The sequence below is a fragment of the Nipponia nippon genome, unplaced genomic scaffold (genome assembly GCF_047370975.1).
Source record: "Nipponia nippon isolate SJK-2023a ecotype South Korea unplaced genomic scaffold, ASM4737097v1 scaffold_7, whole genome shotgun sequence".
Lineage (NCBI taxonomy): Eukaryota > Metazoa > Chordata > Aves > Pelecaniformes > Threskiornithidae > Nipponia > Nipponia nippon.
In genome coordinates, this window is record NW_028262391.1 from 11,042,168 (window position 1) to 11,061,904 (window position 19,737).

A 19,737-nucleotide genomic window follows, 5' to 3' on the forward strand; every position below is an offset into this window, starting at 1 on the left:
GCAAAGGCAGCAGCGGAGATGCCAGCCCCAGCCAGGAGCTGCCTGTGCTCACCAGGATGCCCATGCCTACTGGGATGTCCATGCCCCCTAGGATGCTCATGCTCACTGGGATGCCTTCTGGGATGCCCACCAGGATGCCCATGCTCACTGGGATACCCATGCCCACCAGAACACCTGCACACACCATGGCAATGGTACCCCCATCAGCAGGCGCTGTTGCCCCTTCCTTGCCATGGGGCACGCAGCATGCTGCCAGGTCATCCTCCCTTCTGGCCCTTCACTGTCACCCATCTCCTTCCCATGGCACCCATTTCTTCTTCATCCCTGCTTGCTCTTTGCTGGCATTTTGTGAGCTTCAGTGACAGCAGAGGCAGGCAGAGGGATGCAGGGTGGCAGAGTGTGTGGCAGTGGCAGGGCAGTGGGGCTGTGGAGTTGGCCGCCCATCCCTTCCCGCTTCCCTGGCGCTCTTTGGGGCCGGCTAGCCTTTTGCGGACAGTGCAGTTCTGTTTTACATCACCATTTTGAAAAGCCCTTGGAGAGAGCAGTGATTTATGAGAGGTTTCTTGTACGAGGGGAAATAAACCTCTGACCAGACCCAGCTGAAATCCACACTGCTTAATTTTCTGTGGAATCAGGATTTTACCCCTATCTGAGGATTTTGCTTCTTTCCAAGAAAAACAAGCAGTGCCTTTCTCATAAACAGCCACTTTCTCTCTCTTTTCAGAAGCAGGGCTGGCTGGGAAGGTCTCCTCTCCCCGCCGGCCCGCGCACCCTGGTCCTCGCTACTCCACGCCGGAGCCCTGCGGTTCGCAAATCACTGCGTTTCCGACCAGCGCCGAAGCGAGAACATCTGCTGGGAAAGTCAACAGTAATTAATTAGCTTTTAACTGGAAGATAGAGAAGCGGGAAAGAGGCATGGACCCCTTTAATGAGAATAAAAGGCGTTTAAGTTTAGAGGAGCGCAGAGGCACCCCAGTTACTTTGTAATATGATAAGGGGCTGGGAATTTAAACCAGAAATGGAGGGGCTTGGGAGGGCATTTCGAGTGCTCCGGCAAACGCTGGTGGAACCTAGAAGGGAGATGGTGCTGGAGAGCTGTGGTTCCCAGAGCAAAGGGGTTCCACGTGGGAGCAAGAACAGCTCAGCCCCCAGCTGTGTGCGGGTGGGGTGCTGAGGGTGGGGGGGCTCAGGTGCTGCCGGCAACCAGGTGATGCTGGAGCAGGACAGGAGGTGCTAAAAGGCAGCGAGGGCAGGGCTGAGGGAGGGAATGCTAGAGGTGGTGGTGCTGCTAATGGGGGTCAGTATCCTTCCTGCATGTGGCAGATCCAGGATGGCTTCTCCCTCTGAGACCAGGTTTGTGGGGACTGTATGGCAGCAGAGGGGCTGGGGGTGGTTTGGCAGAAGTTCCCTTTCTGGCTCAGGGAACTGAGGGTGGGTGCGTGGAGGGGGATGCACCTGGATTTGGGCATGGCTGAATCAGAGAAGAGGCTCTGTGAGTTGTTGAAAGCAGAGACCTTGAGACCCTGTTGAAAATAGCACAGGGAGAAATGGACGACCAGGCAGTGAGGGGAAGGGAGTGGAAAAAGGTGATGCTGGGGGCAATGGGGCTTGGGGGCAGAGGTGAAAAAAGCCATGGGGGGCCTGGGGGTGAAAGTCAGGAGTTGCGTCCAGGGTTTGCTCTGCTCTCCCTGCCCAGGCTGTGGGTAAAACAATGGTGGGAAAATGGTGCTGAGGCAGCCCTAGAGAAAAGGGGGAGGGCTGCTTATGGGACAAAAAAAACTACCAAAGGCAGCTGGAGGTGTATAATTACAATTACGATGTTAAGTGTTAGGGCAATATACCCTTTGCAAATGGATGGCACCGAAGCTGTGAGGGAAAGGCTGGTGTAGGAAGAAACTCAGTTAATTAGTTAATCAGAGCTCTTTAGGAAATGTTTCCTCAACTTGCTTTTTTTCCCCCTCTATTTCTGTAACTATCAAATTGTTTGTTGCTCATCCTTAAAGTGAAATCCCTCCTAAGCTTGCCATGGGAGGCTGCTCTGTGAAGGAAGAAAACCAAAAAGCTCTGCTGTGGATAGGAGAGCTCACCCAAAAGATTTTTAATTCTTTTGACAAACTTGATTTTTTTCTGATACATGTGAAAAACTGAACCTTGGAAATTGCCTCTGTGTATTCAAACCATCACCCCATCTCACTTTGCCTGCTGGGGTCTGTCCCAATGTGCCCCTTGAGCTGCCCCCGAGCAGGAGGGGTGTCTGGGGAGGGGTGTGAGCTCCTGGTCCCCCCAAACCAGTCCCAACCACCCCCCCTCTCGGGTGCTGCTGGCGCTTGGGGCTGCCGTAGCCCTGCCAGGGAAGCAGAGGGAGAGCATTACCCAGCTTCGCACAGGGGAAATGATATAATTGGAGCTGTTTGGATTTAGAAATTAAAATAATTTGGGTTTGCTCAGAAAGGTTCACACAACGTCAGCTTCCATCAGGCAGATGAGAAGCAGAGATGCCCTGGGAGTGAGTGCTCTGACAGCTCTCCCAAATAACAGCCGCTCTGCTGGGGCTCCCTGCTTTCATTTGCCCTGCCCTGTTCAGAGGATGGTGGGAGGGAGTTCCCCCCCCGCTGGACAAACCTACATGCCCTTTCCCAGAGCAGAGATGTCATTTTCCTTGGATGCCCATCCATCCCCAGCCATGCCACAGGAGGCAACCGGCACCCCAGCCCCCTGGAGCCAAGGGAGCACCTTTCTCCTGGTCTCCAGAACCACCCTTTCTGCCCCAAAACCTCTGGGCAAGACAGGAAGCAGTGTCCTCCTTGTGCTGCAAAATGCCTGGGCAAGCCCTGCCTTGCCAGCGGCGATTTTGAGGGACCCTGATGCCTTTCAGAGTGCTGAGAGTGCAGGACAGATGCCTTGAGAAATCCCACCTAAACTGCTGCTTGCAGCCACCCCTCCCATCCCAGGGCTGTCTCCCAGCTTGTCCCCACCACCTATGCATTTCTGTTGAGGGCACCTTCTCCCCCAAGGTCCCTGCATCCTTCCAAGCTCATCGCTTGCCTGGTTCCACCCGTGTTTCAAACCATCCCAGCTCCTGTTGAGTTATTTCTGTTCTCAGCATGACCTAATTAAGCATCATCTGCAAATGCAATTACTTTGCCATTTATCTTCTTGATCATTAATGTTCACCCTGAACAAGACCAGGCCTAGTGCTGGTTCACAAGCTGGCCGCTGCGCCATGCAAGCTCCTGAGCCGGCCTCACTTCGCAGCCAATTAATTCCTCCAGGAAAGATCTCCGAGGCGTGGGGTGAAATGCTGTGTGTCCTGGTGTCCTGACAGCTTTTATCCACCAGTCCCTGCCTCCAGAGAGGGTGCGATGCCCTCTAAAACACCAGTTGGCTTTGACCGCCATGGTTCGTCCTTAATAAATTCTTCCTTTGTACTGCTTGTGGCTTTGCTCTCCTCCAGGAGCAGGCAAATGCCTTTTCCTTAATCCTCGATTTTTTGTGGTGTTCCTCGCCTGGTGGATGAAACGAATTTCCTGGCTACTAATTGTCAGTCTCCTTTTCCAGTCTCCCCTTTTTTTTTCTTTTTAATTTTGCTTTGTGTTTATTTCCTCCCCTGCCAGTCCCCGCCGCCCCGCCGAGCCCTCCATTGATTTGTTACGCCAGCTCAGAATTTGGCCGACTGCAATTTTATTTTTGTTGATGGTGGTGGGTTTTGAAGTGGCAGAGGCTTGCTAAGTTCGTTAGCGAATTCCCTTAATAATTCAAAACGCATGTTTCTTGCCCCAGCTGATTTGTGTGTGTTGGGTTTGTCAAGCGTTCCCTTACGTGCTTTTTATCAGTAAGTGTATTTACAAGGTCTTCATTACTTCCTAATTGACCATGCCTCTTCTCTTTAGTTATCGCCTTAAAGAGCAATTTAAAAAAGCAATTCAGCAACAGCCATTTTAAAGCTCTTCATTCCTTCCAGCCCCTTTCTCATTTATTATTATCCTTCTGTCTCACTAGCACTTCTTTTCCCCGATGTCTTTAAAAGCCCTTCTTATTCCCCGGTACATTTTATCAGCTCTAACTTATTCCACCCATGGGCTGCCATCCCTGCGGCTTCGCCTGCCTCATGTCTCTGGTTTTGGGGCTTCTCTCCTCCTCGCTGACCGTGTTTATTCTGGGGTTTCTCAGCCCCAACCCCACCATGGATGTGGTATTTGGCAGTGGGATTTCTTCCCCTGTGCATGGGCATCAGGGGATGGGGAGTGATGCTCCCTGCGGCACTCATGCATCTTGCATCTTCTCCCGGGTCCTGCTGGCTGTGGGGCTGATCCTGGCCCAAGGCAGACGTTCCTTCCAGCCCCAGCAACCGCTGCCCCTTCCCACTTGTCCTCTTACTTCTGTAAATAGCTTCACTCCAGCAATTCCTCCTGGCCACCAGCTCTGAAGTCAGGTGGATGCTGTACAAGAACCAGCATTTACATCAGTGGCTTTTGGGTTTGTTCAGTGTTGTGTTCTACCTGGGTGCTCCCTGAACCCCCTTTATCCCCTTCATCTTCCCATGCCGCTTCCACTGCCCATCTCTAATTTCTCCTCTCCTTCTGCTCCATCATATTTTTGCAGGCTGGGGGACTGGAACTAAACAAGTATTCCCTTGATTTATTCATACATTCATAGGCTTTAAGGCCAGGAGAACCTATTAGCTCACTTAGCCCGACCTCCTGCGTATTACAGGTCATTAAACTTCATCCAGTTATCCCTGTACCGAGCTCTGTAATTTGTTTGGCTGAAGTGTATCTTTTTGGAAAGGTCCCCAGTCTTGACGCGAAGACAGGTTTATATAATAGTATTTTCTCTCCCACCCTTTATATATATTCTATAATGTTTTATTTGGGTTTTGAATGTTGCTGCACAATGCCTAGATGTGTTTGGGGGAATGTCTACAGTGATGTTCAGACATTCTCCTTTTCACCTTGGCTGCATTTGAAGCATTTCTTGTGCACAAACAGCCCAAGACATCCCCATGCTGGGCGCTGGTTAAGCAGTGCTCTCCTCCGCACCAGGACCCAGTCGGGCCGGGGTCCCTCTCGTGCCCCGCACTGCGTTCACTGCCTTCCATTAACCCACCCCGAATAGTGTTGCAAGTTTTCATCGCTTTGCCGCTGACTTCCCTAGCCCTGGTAGAGAGGAAGACGAGCCCGGTTCTGGCAGAGATCTCCGGGCACCCCATGGTTTAGTGTTTTCTTTCTCTTTCCTCTTTGAAAACCAGTCTTTTTTTTTTTTCCCCCCTGTGTTTTGTCTTCTGTGGCTTATGTTCCTTGACATGTCGGCTGGTTTTGATCTTTTTTCTCTTTCTGCATTACAAAATTGTCAGCTGTGTAACCTAGAAACGGGGCTGGCTGAATGATATGTTTGCAAATAATATTTGTTAGAAGTTTATCTCTCTCTAGTTCATGAATCATGCCTGCCCCAAATCTGGTTTTGGGGGACGTGCTCATAAGGAGGCATGGGCGCCCCATGGTGTGCTGCTGGCCAGCTGGGGAAACCAGGGTTTGCTCCCGGCTCCCACACCGATTTCCTCTGGGACTTGGTGTGAGTCACGTCATCCTCCTCCTCCATGGCATCCCTCCCTTTCTGAGCCAAATGTAGATACCTCCCTCTCCCCTTTTTTCTTGGGGTTTAAGCAGGAGAGCCCCAGACTCACAGGGCTCTCTGCATCCCACATCTGGAGCCCAGAGGTGCACATTCATGCAGGCACCATCCTTCTGCAGGTCATTAATGACTGGTCCTCCTGACCCCTCTGTGGTATCAGCCACTTATATCACTTGCCAGCAGAGCCCATGTCTTAAAATGATGCTTGGGAGCTCAGCATAGGCCAGGCACCTTCCTCATTCCCACCGATGCTGTTTGGGGGAGCAGATGCTCCCTGTAGCTTCTCCTTTGGCTTTTCCCTTGGATCTCTTCGCTGCCAGCTTTGCCATTGCAAGGCCGGTGTGCTCTGCAACCTCCCCCGTGCTCCCAGGCAGCTCCCATCCATCTCCTCCCTCCTTGTGCCAGCATATCTTGTTGCAAAGCTTCTTCTAGACTTGGGCTGCAGCCCTTGCCCCAGCTGTCCCTCTTCACTCCCCTCATCCCCAGAGGCAGTGGTGGCACTTCTTGCCTTCTCCTGTAGGCAGTTCACCTCCTCTTACAGTGTACCACCATCCTCAGCCTCTGCTTTGCGCTAGGTACGCGGTACCAGGTGTTTCTGCCAAAGCCAGAATACCTCTGCGTCCATCCTCATTTAATTTAAACACCAACAAATTCACCCGGCCATGGTGTTCATCCATCTTGTAAGCTGTCCAATTCATGCAGCCACCTCACAACTCTCCCTGGCTGTGCAGTTAATGTGTCCCTGGGTTGGCTGAGCATCAGAGCTGGCTGGTTTTATTTATTTTGCTTGCAGCTGGCCCTGGTTTTCCAAGCAGGCATCCACCTGCATCCCGCTGTCTGCTCCCTCATGGTGGCTCAAGCCTCTCTGGTTAGGTCACAAGTTCCTAATTGCAAATAGCATTTCTACACCTTTCTCGGGACATAATGGTGAGGATGCACTATGGGCGACATCGAATGGTGTCTTGGCAGAGATGCTGCCCATCCTTGACCCCATCTTTGATGGGAAACCATCAATATGCAATCCCCCGGGGCAGGGGCACATGGTTCCCTTCTCCTCTGTGCTGCCTTACATCTGCCCCTCTGGAGCCTTGTGACCCAAAGCCATCCTCCCTTGTGTGCCTTGGGGGCAGTTGGCCATTCAGTCCCTCTGCCAGTCCCCTGGGAACGGCAAGCAGCTGGAGCTCTGCCCCTCTCTGCATCAGCCCTGCTTGGCTCTGTGGGTAACACTCGCATCTCAGTCAACACTTCATACTTCAAGTGCTCACCCTTTACGTGTTGGAGCCTGTTAATCTTGGCAATTAGCTCTTGCTCTGATGCAATTTTCATGCATGCTCTCCCTTTCCCAAATCCCTCTAAGACCCCCTCGGAGTGTGTTCCTGTGCTGCTGCAGCTGCCTGCTTGGCTCCGCAACATCCCTCCCTGGCAGAGCCCGAGCACCGCAGGGAAGCCAGGCATTTATTTAGGTGTTATGTGCACTTAGATGCCTGCTCCCTGACATCGCTTTCTGCAAATCTGACAAGAGCAGTATGTCGCCCTTCTACCTCTGCCCTCCCATCCTGCTGGGAAGATGGGAGAGCCGAATGTCTCCTTTATGTCTGCGAAGCCCGAAGGCCTGATAAAGATTCAGGGTGAGCTATCGCTGGAATGAGGAGCAGGGAGAAATCTGAGCAGCATAATTAGGTACTTTGGGGACTGTATCAAAATGCAGCTGACTATAGATTTCTGTATGGTACGTGCTCTTCTGCATTGACTTTCCTGCTCCTTCTTCCACTAATGCACCGGGAGGTGGTGGGAAGCCCCTTGCCCAGGCCCCTGGAGACGTAGCTCAGCGTGATCCCGTGAAAGAGCTGAGCAAGAAGTTGGAGGTGAAGGGCTGGTTGGATGCAACTTGGAGTCTGGAGCGAGGAAGCTTCAGCTGCTTGCTTCCTGGCATGCTCTGGGCTGTGTGACTTCAGACCCCTCTGTAAATAACTGCGGTTCATGGAGGGACTGCCTGGTGCCACCGTCAATGTCTGTTCCTGGCAGGAATAGCCCACAGGACCTAGCTAACGGCTTAGGTTAAAAATATGTAATTGCTTAAACCGGTCAAAAATTACAGTGAGTTTTTCCTCTCAAATCAAGACAAAGTTGAAATATCAAAAATGTTCATAGAATGGGAACAAAAAAAGATTAAGAAATGTCAGACTTCGCTGCCGACATTTTTGATGGAAATACTTTGACATTTGCAAACTCAAATGTTTAGTTTGTCAAACCAGATGGAAATGTCACAGTGAGCCAAGTTGAAACGTTAATCTGTCTGCTCCCAGGAGGCTGCAGTCTCCCGTGGGACCCCCCTTCCCCGGGGTCCGGCAGGAGTGGGGCTGGGGTATGTCCCTCTATTTAAAGGTCCAGTGTGTCTGGGCAGGCAGTAATGGCTGAAATCCCCGTGGAGGAAGGCCGTTCATGGGAACGGGAAGGGAAAGGCGGATTTGGTATTACATGCTAATCCGAGAGACAAGAAACCATGTCCCCTCGCCTGCTTCACTACAGATTTTGCTGTGGATTTGGGCAAGCCGGCCCTGCTGTGTCGTGGTTCCCCCTCCGTAAACAGGAATAATAACTCTTCCCTGCTTCAGCTGGAGGTTGCAGGCTTAAATCCATTAATGTTTGTGAAGTGCTCAGATATCAGAGTAATGGGGGTCCTGTAAGCACTGGAGAGAGCCGCGCCGGCCGTTTGGAGATGGCATTACGTGATACGCGGTGGAGGGCTGCCTGCAAACCCGGCAGCAGTAAATCCTCACTGTGGGAATAGCATTTGAAGTGCAAAAGTGAAACGTGAAGTGAAAGCATACGGCGTATTGAGGACTTTGGAGCATGACCGGACTCACAGCCCGGTGCTGGGCAGCTCCGCGCTGGGATTGTCTGGGAGAGGGAGGTTCGGCTGCCCTGGCGCCCAGCAGCCTGTGGCCATCGGGGTGCTGGTGTGCCCCAGCACTGGGCTGGATGTAAACCTGGTGAGAGCCAGGGTTTGCCCATCTGACCTGCTACCGCCTGAGTTATTTTATTTTTATTGAGTTTTTTAACCTTCTTTTATGCTGGTTGCTGGAGGAGTTTGAGGGGAAAAGGCAAAAAGATGTGTTTGAATTAAGAAACACTTCTCGGAGAAGCGTTCACAGAAGTAATTTTTACTCTATTTTTGTTATTGTCTGGCAAAAAATTGCCTGTATTTTTTTTTATCTGCCCTTACACTAATGTGCTGGACCAGAGCCTGTAGGTGAGACATGATTCATGGTGTGACAAGCCTCTCATTCTCTATTGCTTTGTGGGCCAAAACTACAGGCCCAACCAGCAAAGCTGTTGCCTCTCTCCTGGCCATAAACAGATGTACCTCGGGCACCGGTTTCCATTAGTGATGCCTTTCTGCTGTTGAGTTTTCTTGCCTACAATTATCAAAACGTTTGAGCTATTTAAGCCTCCGGTTGCTCTTTTGGCGTGGTGATCCCCCAGAGCTGCCCTCGCCTTGTGCCAGGGCAGCAAGGTCTGTGGCTGAGGCCGTGGAGCGAAGGCATCCAGAGATGCTCGGGCCCCACTGTAGGGTGGGATGTCTCGTGGTGGTTATTAATGCCTCCACTTTGCTTACCCAAGTGCTTAGACGGTTCAATACACTTTCAGACCTGTCCTTACACTATTCTTAGGAAAGATTCATTAGGACTTTGGCTGGAAACTATAGTGACAGATAGAGCTGGGTAATTTATGGCTTTTCTTGAGGGTTGTGCAATTATTCAATAAGTGTCTTTCCTTCCTCTACCTCCTGTCAGCCACTTGTTGGAAATAAATATTGAATTTATTTGTGGAAAAGTAGCCATTGACGAAGCTGTGAACAGCCGGAAGAAACCCGATGGGGCTCTTCGGGCATCTTTGCTTGCTTTCCTCTGTGGGGAGGAGCGCTCCCTTTCCTGTGCCTGCTCCTCACTGTGTGTGCATTGCCTCCTCAGCACCGTTTCCACCAGCTCTTCCCCATCTGCTCCTCACAAGGTCGCTGCTCACCCTGGGCTGCCCAGTGGTGTTTGGCTTTACGGCTGTCCCCCCAGCCTCTGATGAGGAGCTCCCCAAAGCCAGTGCTGGGGCTGGGCTGTCCGGCTTTCAAAGGAAAGCCCCGACTGAAGCCTGGTATGTTTCAAGTGTCAAAGCTGTGCCAAAGGAGCCCCTGCCAGGGTGCTGTGTTGGGACCCTGATGGCATCTGTCCCCCAGCCCCTGGTGTCACCTCCCAGCGACTGCCCCTCAACATCTGCATCTGTTTCAAAGGCGCTGTAGATGTTTATCATTTTCAAGTGTCTGCTGATGGGACTTGTTAATGCTGACAAAGTCCAGCCCCAGCTCCTCTGCACTGGTTTCGGCAGTGTCGGGGAGGAGCGGGGCAAAGCGAGGAGTCGGGGCCATTCCCAGCTGAGCAAAGAAGCAGCTTGCCCTGTCCCAGCAGAAAGATGGCATTGGGGTCAGGCACCACATGGACCTCACCAGACTGGCCCATCCTGTCGGACCTGGGCTCTGCATGGGACCTCCCACCTTCCCCGGCTGCTTCAGAGTGACAGTACTCTAGGAGGACTGATCCCTGGGGAGGGCGGTGTGGGAATTTGCCTTACCTCGCTGTCGGGAGGTTATTTGGCTGGATAAATGCATGGCTGGTCTCACCAGGCTCTTCCTCTGGGCGATGGGGAGGGTCTCTCCGAGGGTGATCCCAGCCCCCAAAATCAGGCTCGCTGGGCGGCTCCTGCTGGAGGAAATGCTTGGTCTCACCCGATGGGGACTACCTCCATCTGTACCAATCCCAGTACCTAATGATGGGCAGGGTCCCCCCATGCCTGCGTGGCCCCGTTATCCCAGGTGAAGCGACCAGGGCTGAGCACACCATCCTCAATGAGGGGGTACTATCGATGGAGATATCGGCACCAGAGCATTTCCCCTGTTATCTCTCCTGCTCCTTTTACGTTTTAACATTTTGTTTGAATTAGTGGGGCCTATTCCTCGCAGGGTGCATGACTACGCATTTGTCTACTTTGGATTTCATCCGCCATTGACTGGCCCATCCATCAAGCTCTCTTCGGGCCTTTTGAAGTTCCCCGTAGTCTTCTCTTGTTCTGAATGCTCTGTGCAATTTGGGTCCTCTGCCAGATTTTTCATATGACATTTTTCACTCTCCTTTTCCAGATCATTAAAGCATCTCTTTAACCACTGGTATTAACACAAAAAACTGGGGAGCCTCCCCAGGAGTAATGTAGCCTTCTGGAAGGCAGCCCTCATTCATATACGCTGTTTTGCTGCTTTGTTTCCAATCAGTAGAGTGATTTTTTTTTTCCTTTGTGAACATTTAATTCCCTTAATAGCCTCTTGTAAGGGACCTCGTCAAAGTGCTTTGAAACCCCAAACACGTTATGTCAAGTAGTTCTCCTTACTTCACCCTCCTGATGATGGGAGAAAGCACCCTAGTAGATTAGAGGCATGAACTTCTTTTCAGGAAGCCAGGACAGCTCACCCCCCTCTTACTTAGTTAATTTACAGGTTTTAAAATTCAGCTTCTTATGAGTACCTTCATCTCTAACCACCGATTCAATTCTCGCAGCCTTAAAAAGAGACGTGTCTCTACGCCTGCCGGAGAGCAGACTATTTCCCTCGCCGGCTCTTTTGTTAGCAGCCAGGTCACTTGGCGAGTGAGAGCCGTCAGAGCCTTTGGGTGTTTCCCTTTCAACTCCAGAAGCTTTGTGCTGGACGGACTCATACAATCTCTGCTCCTTTGGCATTGCTCTTTGTAGAAATACTTCATTGTTATCACCTGAAAATAATAGGCATCTCTCTGCTGTCCCTGCTAGGCACCGGCTGGTTTAAAAGAAACCTTCCTCGGCTCCTCTGCAATGCCTCTGCCTGCCCCAGCTCTTCCCATCGCGCCCCGGCGATGCCGGCAAGTCAAGTCACGCACCAGTGCCGAGGGAGGAGGATGGGGCTGATAAGATCCTGGCCGAAGCTGGGCTGTCTCTGCATTAAAGGTATGGGGTAGAAACCTGTTTCACCCACTGCCGCGTGATTCATGCCGCTTCGCTCCCGTGAATCATCCTGGCTGTTGCGTAAGGTTTATGCCGTTCGCGCGGCAGGGCTGTATTTTCTGCAGCTTTTATAAAGTTCTGCACAATTTATATGTGCTGCTCCTGCCTTAAAACATTTGCGCTCTTTATTCAAGGCTTTAGGATTTATGCTCCCTTTACCTCGGACCCTGGGAATGGTACTGCTGGCAGGATGATCCCGGGGCCAAGACGCTATTTATTGTTATCAGAAACGATCCTGCCCCACGGTGATTTCTGACCACGAGGAAGGGAAAACTGCTGTTTTTCTCTCCAACACCAATATCCATGAATCTTTAAACAGGAGGAATTATTTCCCCAAATAGTGCACACTGGTGAAGACATTTAACTCTAAGAATATGTGACAGCTCATCAGACAAGGAAACGAGATGGTTTCGGGATGGTGGAGGGAATGCCAAGCACCTTTGCCGGAAGCAGCCCCTCCACCAGGAGCTCCCGCAGCAGCCCCGGGCAGCTGCCAGGCAGGAAAACCAACCCTGCTTAATAACGGGGTAAACCCCCCTCCTGCCGGGATACCCCATGCCCCAGCAGCCGGGGGAATTCCCTGGCACAGCCACCCGCCCTGGCCAGGGCTTGAGGTTTTGTGTTTTTTAGGCAGAAGTCGCCACACACTGTTTAAACTTCTCCAGACGAACCTTTTGTGCCAAATTACCTGTCTAGCTGGGCTCTTATCTCGCTGTTTATCACCACCGCCTCTTGCTGTCAGCACTGTTTATAGGCAGGGGAACCAAAACCCTATGCTAAGAAATTTCCTCCTCCTCCTCTTTTCTTTCAAATCTGCATCTGTTCCAGACTCCCTTTCATTAGAGACCACATGAAAGCCAAAATAATCCCAGGCTATCAGGCACAGAAACCTTCGCAAGGTAAACTCCTCTGCTGGTAAATAAGGCACACCCTGGCCGGGGCTCTGCCCTAGCACCCGGGGAGGTCCCGTCCACCCTGTTGTCACCTGCGTCACTATTCCTGGGTACCCATGAGGCCTCCAGCACCCACTGGGGTGTTTGCAGAGCCACGGTGAAAATTCAGGGTGCAATGTTAGACCCCAAGGATGTCTTCCTGCACCTTTATCCCGATCGGCGCAGCGATGGCGCGCAGCGAGGGCCATGGGAGGAGGTTTGGGCAGGGGGGGATGCGCTCAGTGCCTTTTTTTACCTGTTGTAAAAATATTTGTAGAGTTGTGGCAGGCTGTAAAGAGGAATGATGGGGAGGGAGGAGCGGGGCTGATACCGATTAGGCAGGAAATGGCTCGGCGTGGATGGCATCCATATGGGAGAGCTGATAGATTTGGCGTCTTGCAGGCATCGCTTGATGGATCCACTGATAACCTGGCAGCAAAACAGACCTGGGCTCTCTGATTCCCTGCCAGCAGCTGAGCCGCAGACTGCTTGGTTGGCCTTCATTAACACCTTTCTGCCATGGGAACGTGCCGCCCTGCCCTGGGGACTGGTGGCTCTGCAGTCCCCCCAGGAGCCCCGGGGGGGCTCGGCTGGCCGGTCCCCATAGTGCTGCCTGCCAGGGATGCTGCTCCGGCTCCTTCCCTTTGAAGGCTCAGCGTGAAATCTGGTTGGAGTTTAGGGAAGCAGGAGGGCAGCATGCAGAGCAGCCCACGTCCTTGGGATGAAAAAAGCTTCGTTTTGCAGCTCTGGAAAGAATCAGCGGGTTTCCACGCCGGGCTCCTGCCTTGCATTGGAGACAGATGGAGAGTGCGAAACACAGGGAAGGCGGCTGGCTGCACCCGCTGTGCCAGGGGCTGGCTCACTCATGGGCACGGGTCCTGCTCCACATCTTTATCGGAGTGGTTTAATTTCATGACCCACCTTTTGTGCACCTCCACAATGTCCAAAGCCTGTATGGAGATGGTGGAAAGCCAATGGCCCAGACGTGCCATGGGAGGCCCTCAGGGTAGCCAGGAGCCCAACAAGGTCTCCCCGTGCCAGGGAGAGCTGGTGCATCCTGCTCCACGGTGCCTCTCCCTCTCTGGAATCTGGCAGCACAAACAAGGGGACTTCAGAGAAAAATCAAAATGTAGCAGGGTGCTTGCTGGTAAGGCAACAAGATGGAGAAAATGGTTGTGTAGCAGAGGGCAGTGGTGCCTTGCAGAGATGAATTGGGGGAGACCTGGGGAGGCAACAGCCACCCTGTTTGCTGGCTGGTGCTTAGTGCTGCTGAGGGTCTACAGCCCCCTTTGCCAACCCCTGTCTATGCGGATAAAATGCAAAGCATGAGACTGAGCCCTGGTATGGCCTGACAGGAAAGCTTTGCATGGGCAGGATTCCCCCCTGCATGGCTCGCTGGGTAATATTTTTGGGGAAAAAAACCCATCAGCCCAAGCTCTGCTTCCCTCCATGTTCCCACCTCCTCAGGCTCCCCATCCCTCACTGCTGCTGCCTGGCAGCACCCATGGGATTCCCTGGTGCAGCGTGACTCGGTTCTGCCCGTGCTGGTGACAAGCGTGTGCTCGGAGAAAAACCAAGTGCTTGTGGCAGGAGGCAAGCTATGTAATGATTGCTCTAAAGCTGTCTGGGGTTATGGCAAATTTGATGGCTAAAATACAGCCCCTGAAAGCCCTGGCAGCCCTCCTGCTGGCTGGCTGGCTGCGTTAGACATGGGGAGAGCTGTTTGCTCGTGCACCTGGGTCATGGCCTCCTCGGCTGTAAGTTGGGACTGTAATTTCCCTGTGGTTATTTCTAAGATAACTTATTTCAGGTTTTTATGATGCTTACAAATTGGACAACATCTTAAAACATAATTCAGGCCTTAACTGGCTTTAAATGTGTGTGATTTTACAGGGATGTGTAAAATATTTTTAAATGTTGGTAAATTCTAGGGTCTGGAGCTGTGGGCGGATGGGGGGAGATGGGGTGTGGCCCGAAAAGGCTTTTGGAGACACAGGCTCGGAACCAGCAATGGAAATATTTACAACCATGAGGAGCTATGTGGTTTGAGCAGGTCGTAGAGCACGTAACAAAGTGTGTATGGGTAGCAAGTCTGCATCTCCTCTTGCCCTTAAAACTGGTTTAGTTTGTAATTTGTGCAAATTACCTGTGGAGTCAGGCACTCGACCCTGATAGGTAAGGGGTGCCGTGGTGGGGAGATGGCTCCCGAGTGTTGGAAATAAAAAGGGAGCAGACAACTGGAGTTGGAGGTGTGTTCCTCAGGAACACCGATCAAGGTGGCAGGAACCGGCCATGTGAATTGTCTTGTGCCTTTGTACAATCCTCCGCCAAACCCTTCCTGCTGGGGAAGGTGGCTGCTCTGGGGACACAGCCAGCCGTGGGCTAGGTGCTACTGCCCTGGCTTCTGCGGCGCTCGCTCAGCCACCAGCAAAGCAGCAGACGTGGGCGGGAGGCAAACCCCACCCTGAGGATTTTGGGGTCCGGGATGGGTTTGCAGGAGTGGAAGAGGGCTGCAGCCGCCCTGCCTCTTGCCTGGAGCCGTGGCAGCTCCCATCATTCACGCGAGGCTGTGGCCGTGCGGGGGACCAACTTGCTGCCACGTGCATTAGAAAGCAACCAAGCAAGGAGAGCATCCCAGAGGTGGCTTGCAGGGGTGGGTAGGGAGGTTTCTGTTATGTACTCCCTTCGTTAATGAGCTGGCAGGAGGCACCGCTCTGGCTGGGATCGGATTTGCCAATACCGACAGAACCGGGGCTGCTAACACAGTGCACGGTCCTGGGGGAGAGGCACCTGGGTGGATCACACCCGTCAGACCACGCGAGGATTTGGTCCTTATCCTTCGCAAGCAGAAAGGATGACCCAGCTGGTTACCGTGGGGGAGAAGCTACGGAAAACGGCTGTGCAGAGGAGAGAAGGAGAGCCAGATCACAGAACAAATGTAATCCTGCAGTGAGGAGCTGGAGTCGACGAGCGGGCACTGCTCTCGGCGGTGCAGTGCTGGGACTGATGCTGCTTTCGAGCAGGGAGGCAGGAGGACTGTCCCAAGCGAGCTGGCTGTTACAGGAGGTGACATCTCGGTGAGCAGACCTTGGGGAGGTGGGAGCCGTGCAGATGTGACACCAGCCTACCTGCCCTTGTCTCCAGTGCCCGGAATGGGCAGGGGTCTCTCTGGGTGTTTGCAGAAATAGCGCTGTTGTCTTGCTCTGCCCTTTTGTGAGGGTATGGGGATTTCACTGAAATGCAATTCCAGGAAGGGCCTGGAATTTTGGCTGTCATTTCAGGCACGTAAGATGTTTTTGTCAAGTGCTCCCCTCCGTCCTGGGGAAGTGGTGCTGCAGAGGTGGCCAGAGGCTGCAGGAGGAGCTGGGGCACCCCTGGGCAAGGCAGGGTGGCAGCGAAGGGAGCTCTTGGCATGTGGTCTGCCATCACAACGGCACCCGTGGCTAGGCTGGCCTGGCCCGCCAGCTTCTCCCTGCTACCAGGCTCAGATGATGGCAGTCATCAGTCTCATCACCAAAGCCCACGTGAGCTTTCCTGCTTGCCTCTCTTCCAAAAAAAGCAACTTCCAGCCCACGGGAGAAAGCTGAGCATAATGGCAGAGACGCTGCGATGATGCATTGTCTCACTGACGCCTACCCGTGTCTGCGGGAGGAGGGACCCACCTGGGCAGGCGTCCTGGCCGGGTAGCCCCAGACCCCTGCTGCAGGGGATGGAGTTGGGGGGTGGCCGCCTGCTTTATTGGCACTGGGAGCTTTCATAACCCCATCAGTGGTGCAGGAGAGAGTGTGTGATTAACGTCCCTCCGGAGCAGATTGCTCCAGGAGATGCTGCCGATCCCTGGGAGACACCCCGAGAAAGCTTTGTATGAAGCTCCTCAGGGACAGGCAGAGCTGGGGGGTCCCTTCCTCCATGCACAGCCCATGCCCACGAAATGTGCTGAACTCCTGGAAGGCTGCCCCAGGGGACAGCAAGGGGTTGGGGACCAGCAAGGCTGTTACTGGGCTCTGGCTGTGCTGCACGAGGCTCTGGGCTTTATTCGCTGGAGGGAGCCAGGGGATGGACCGTGCATTTGGGAGAGGCTTCCTCCATCCCTGAGCTCTCTGCAAGGCAGGTTTGCAGGCAGAAGGGAGAGTCTTGGGAAGGTAACAAGCTGTTGACAAGAACCGGTTTGTCTTTCTGGATGGTGTTTCACAGCTCTCCACGGGGCTGCCCCCTCTCCATGGGGCAAGGGGAGCACTGAGGCGGGGAGCACCCTGTGGGGGCGAGGGCCTGTCCCACTTGCGGGAAAGGGTGCAGGAGGTGCTGGCTGTTGGTACGAATTCAGCCCGGCTCCGCCATAAGGAAGTGATTGAAGCTTTCACGATCTGTTTAACCGGTGACATATGTTTCCTGCAGGCACGGCAGCGTGCTGCATGCCGGCGGATGAGATACGGCCCGGCCGCTCGTCCCTGCCTGGCTCTGCCGGTGCGGGGAAGGGCTGGCCCCATCCCCACGGCCGCGTTTGATACGGCTACGGGCCGCCGCTCTCTGTGTGGGAAGGGGAAATTGCTCGCACAGCAAAGGGAAATAAACATGAGGAGACCAGCCCTGACAAAAAAACGAGTGTTTCTCTGGTTTGAGGCCCCGCTGCAGGCGGAGAGCAGCACGATGCACTGCCGGGCTGGGGGAGAAGGAGGGGAAGCCGGAGCTGCAGCGATGTCTGCGAACTCCCTCTTACTTACGGGGGGTCCCTCCCTCCGGGTCTCATTTCAGCTTTCATTGCTGAGACATCAGAGACCCCAGGAAGGGGGGAGCCGAGCTTGGCGGGAAAGGTGTAATTGCCCAAACCATTGAGCCCCGGTGAGGTGCTCTGCTAAACTCAGCAGCAGCCAAAGCGAGCTGAGTGCTTTCCCTGGGGAGGGGACTGTCCCATAGAAATCACAGCAGCTGAGCACCCAGGCACTGGTACCCAGGCTTGGGCTTGTGTGGGTCCCTGCTCCGTCCTTACCTGCACCCCTCAGCTCTTTCTGCCCCATCCCTCAGCATAGGGGAAGTCATTCATAAGGTAAAAGACTGGCTGGGTGCCTTGGGCCAGGAGTGTGCCAGGCTCATGGGGTGCTGGGGTGCCCCTAGGCATGGGGCTCACCCCTGCCAATGCTGCTGTTGCAGAAGTGAGGGGCTGGTGGAGTGGTCACGGGGGCTGCCCTGGGGCAGGGAACACCAGAAAAGGCTCCCAAAGAGGAAAATGTTTATCTCGGAATAGCCTATGTGTCCCCATGGGGACTGGGACAGAAGGAGGCACCACCACGTGGGTGGGGGTGCTGGGGGTGCCATGAACCAGGCAGGCTGGGGTGGGGATGGAGGAAACATTAGGCAGCTGCAAAGCTGTGAGCAAGAGGATTTGGACATTATTCAGTGGCTGGAAGCAGGGGAGGCTGGTGATGGCCCACAGGTCTGAGAAGGGTATTGTGACCAGCTGCAAGCGACCGGGGGCTTTGCCCCACCAGGCAGAAGCTGAGGCGGTGGGAGCCTTCTCTGGTAAGTGAAGCCATGCGGGGGGCTGAGCTGGGGAAAGGGCAAGGTGTTGGGAGAGACCCATGGCCACGTGGGCTGGGGGCCACCGGGAGGGATGCTGGCCTCGCTGGGGGCAGGGTCCATGGCAGCCGGCGAGGCTGACCCCCACCAGGGCCCCTGCGCAGCCTGGAACCTGGCCAGGATGGGCCCAAAGACAGGTTTGCATCGGAGCTTGTAAACTCTGCATGAGAGCACGGGGAGGAGCAAGGGAGGGAAGGGATGAGGAGGTTTTACAGATGAGCTGGAAGCCCAGGGGGTTCCTCTGTCATTCCACAGGGCCAGCATCTCCCCCAGCACCAGCAACCTGCCGGCTGTACCGATGGGAAAGGGAGAGCCAGGAGCAGGGCTTGCCATCTCTTACTAGGGATTTCAGCTTTAAAATGTAGCTGCCTCCTTTAGCTCTAGGGCAGAGAGCCCTGCAGTCTTCCCTCACTGCAGGCCAGCACTGGATCCCCAGTTCTCCCATTAGCTCCCATGTCCTTCAGCAACCAGGCACCAGGCAAGCTGGAGGTCCTGCGGCGGCCTCCAGAGCATTACCCAGCGCTGGGGTGACAGTAGTTCTTCCTCACCGTGTGCCTTTCCAACAGGGAAGGGTGACTTTATGAAAGGAGTCGTGTCCTTCTGAAGTTTTCTTAGTGAGAGCTTTTATCCCCACATTGCTCTGTGTTCAGTGCGTTTACCTGCAGGATTAAAGATGCTGTTTGGAGTAGTTGGGAAAACCTCCTTGCCCGGGGTTTGCCCGGGTTCAGGAGCCTTCGGCTCACACCCAGTAGCCCTCGTGCGGGATGCCAAGTGGCACCTTGCTTGGGGAAGCTGGGCTGAGCCAATGAGACACCTCAAGTCTGTGTACGTGTTGGGGGGGCTGTTTTGTCCAGGATCGGCATTATCCTCATGAAGTTTTGTGGCTGCGGTCGGCAGCAGCCAGAGCTCTCCTTGTCAGGCAGCTGCACGCTGGCTAGCCGCAGCCCCGGCTTTCTCTGCAGCTTTTAGATGTCCCAGCCCTGTGTTCGTTAGCAGATAGCCAAGGTTAGCCCGTGACTTGACGTGGTGGTTTGTTCCAGTGGTGGATTACCTTCACGCGTTACAAATCAGTGCCGAATTTCTCAATCGTTTTGGCACCAGGCAGGTGCCTGGAGCACGTTGCGGGGAGGTGGAGGAGGGGGGAGGAGAGAGCTGGGGGAGGCGGTGGAGACAGAGCAGGTGAACTTCAGTCTTCCAGCTCTGGAAAAAAGCTCCTACTCCTGGTCAGATAGCCTTTGCAGGGAGAGACGGTGTTATTTTGCCCTGCTGGCAGCGCGGCAGCGAGCTCTGCGGTGCCGTGGCTGTGCTCGGGCATGCAGTGTCATAGGGATGGGGATGGTTTAAGTAAAAGCTGCTCCCTGGCAGGCACTGAGACAGCCCGGGATGAGCAGCGGCTGATCATCCTCCATGTAACTGCTAGAGCTGCCTAAATAATTCATTAATGGTTTGGGGAAATAAAAATATTGTGCAGTGAGTAATTGCTTGCGAATGACGTTGTGCATTGCTTGAGCAGGTCACGGGC

At 53.8% G+C, this 19,737-nt stretch overlaps 1 long non-coding RNA gene across 1 annotated transcript; it reads left to right on the forward strand.

Moving 5' to 3' along the window:
* Positions 1-1,276: 1,276 nt before the first annotated feature.
* Positions 1,277-13,175, forward strand: LOC148050811 (uncharacterized). The gene is made up of 4 exons (XR_015700730.1): positions 1,277-1,353; positions 11,479-11,652; positions 12,538-12,608; positions 13,044-13,175. It is a non-coding gene; the product is annotated as an uncharacterized LOC148050811 (long non-coding RNA).
* The last annotated feature ends 6,562 nt before the right edge of the window (positions 13,176-19,737 follow it).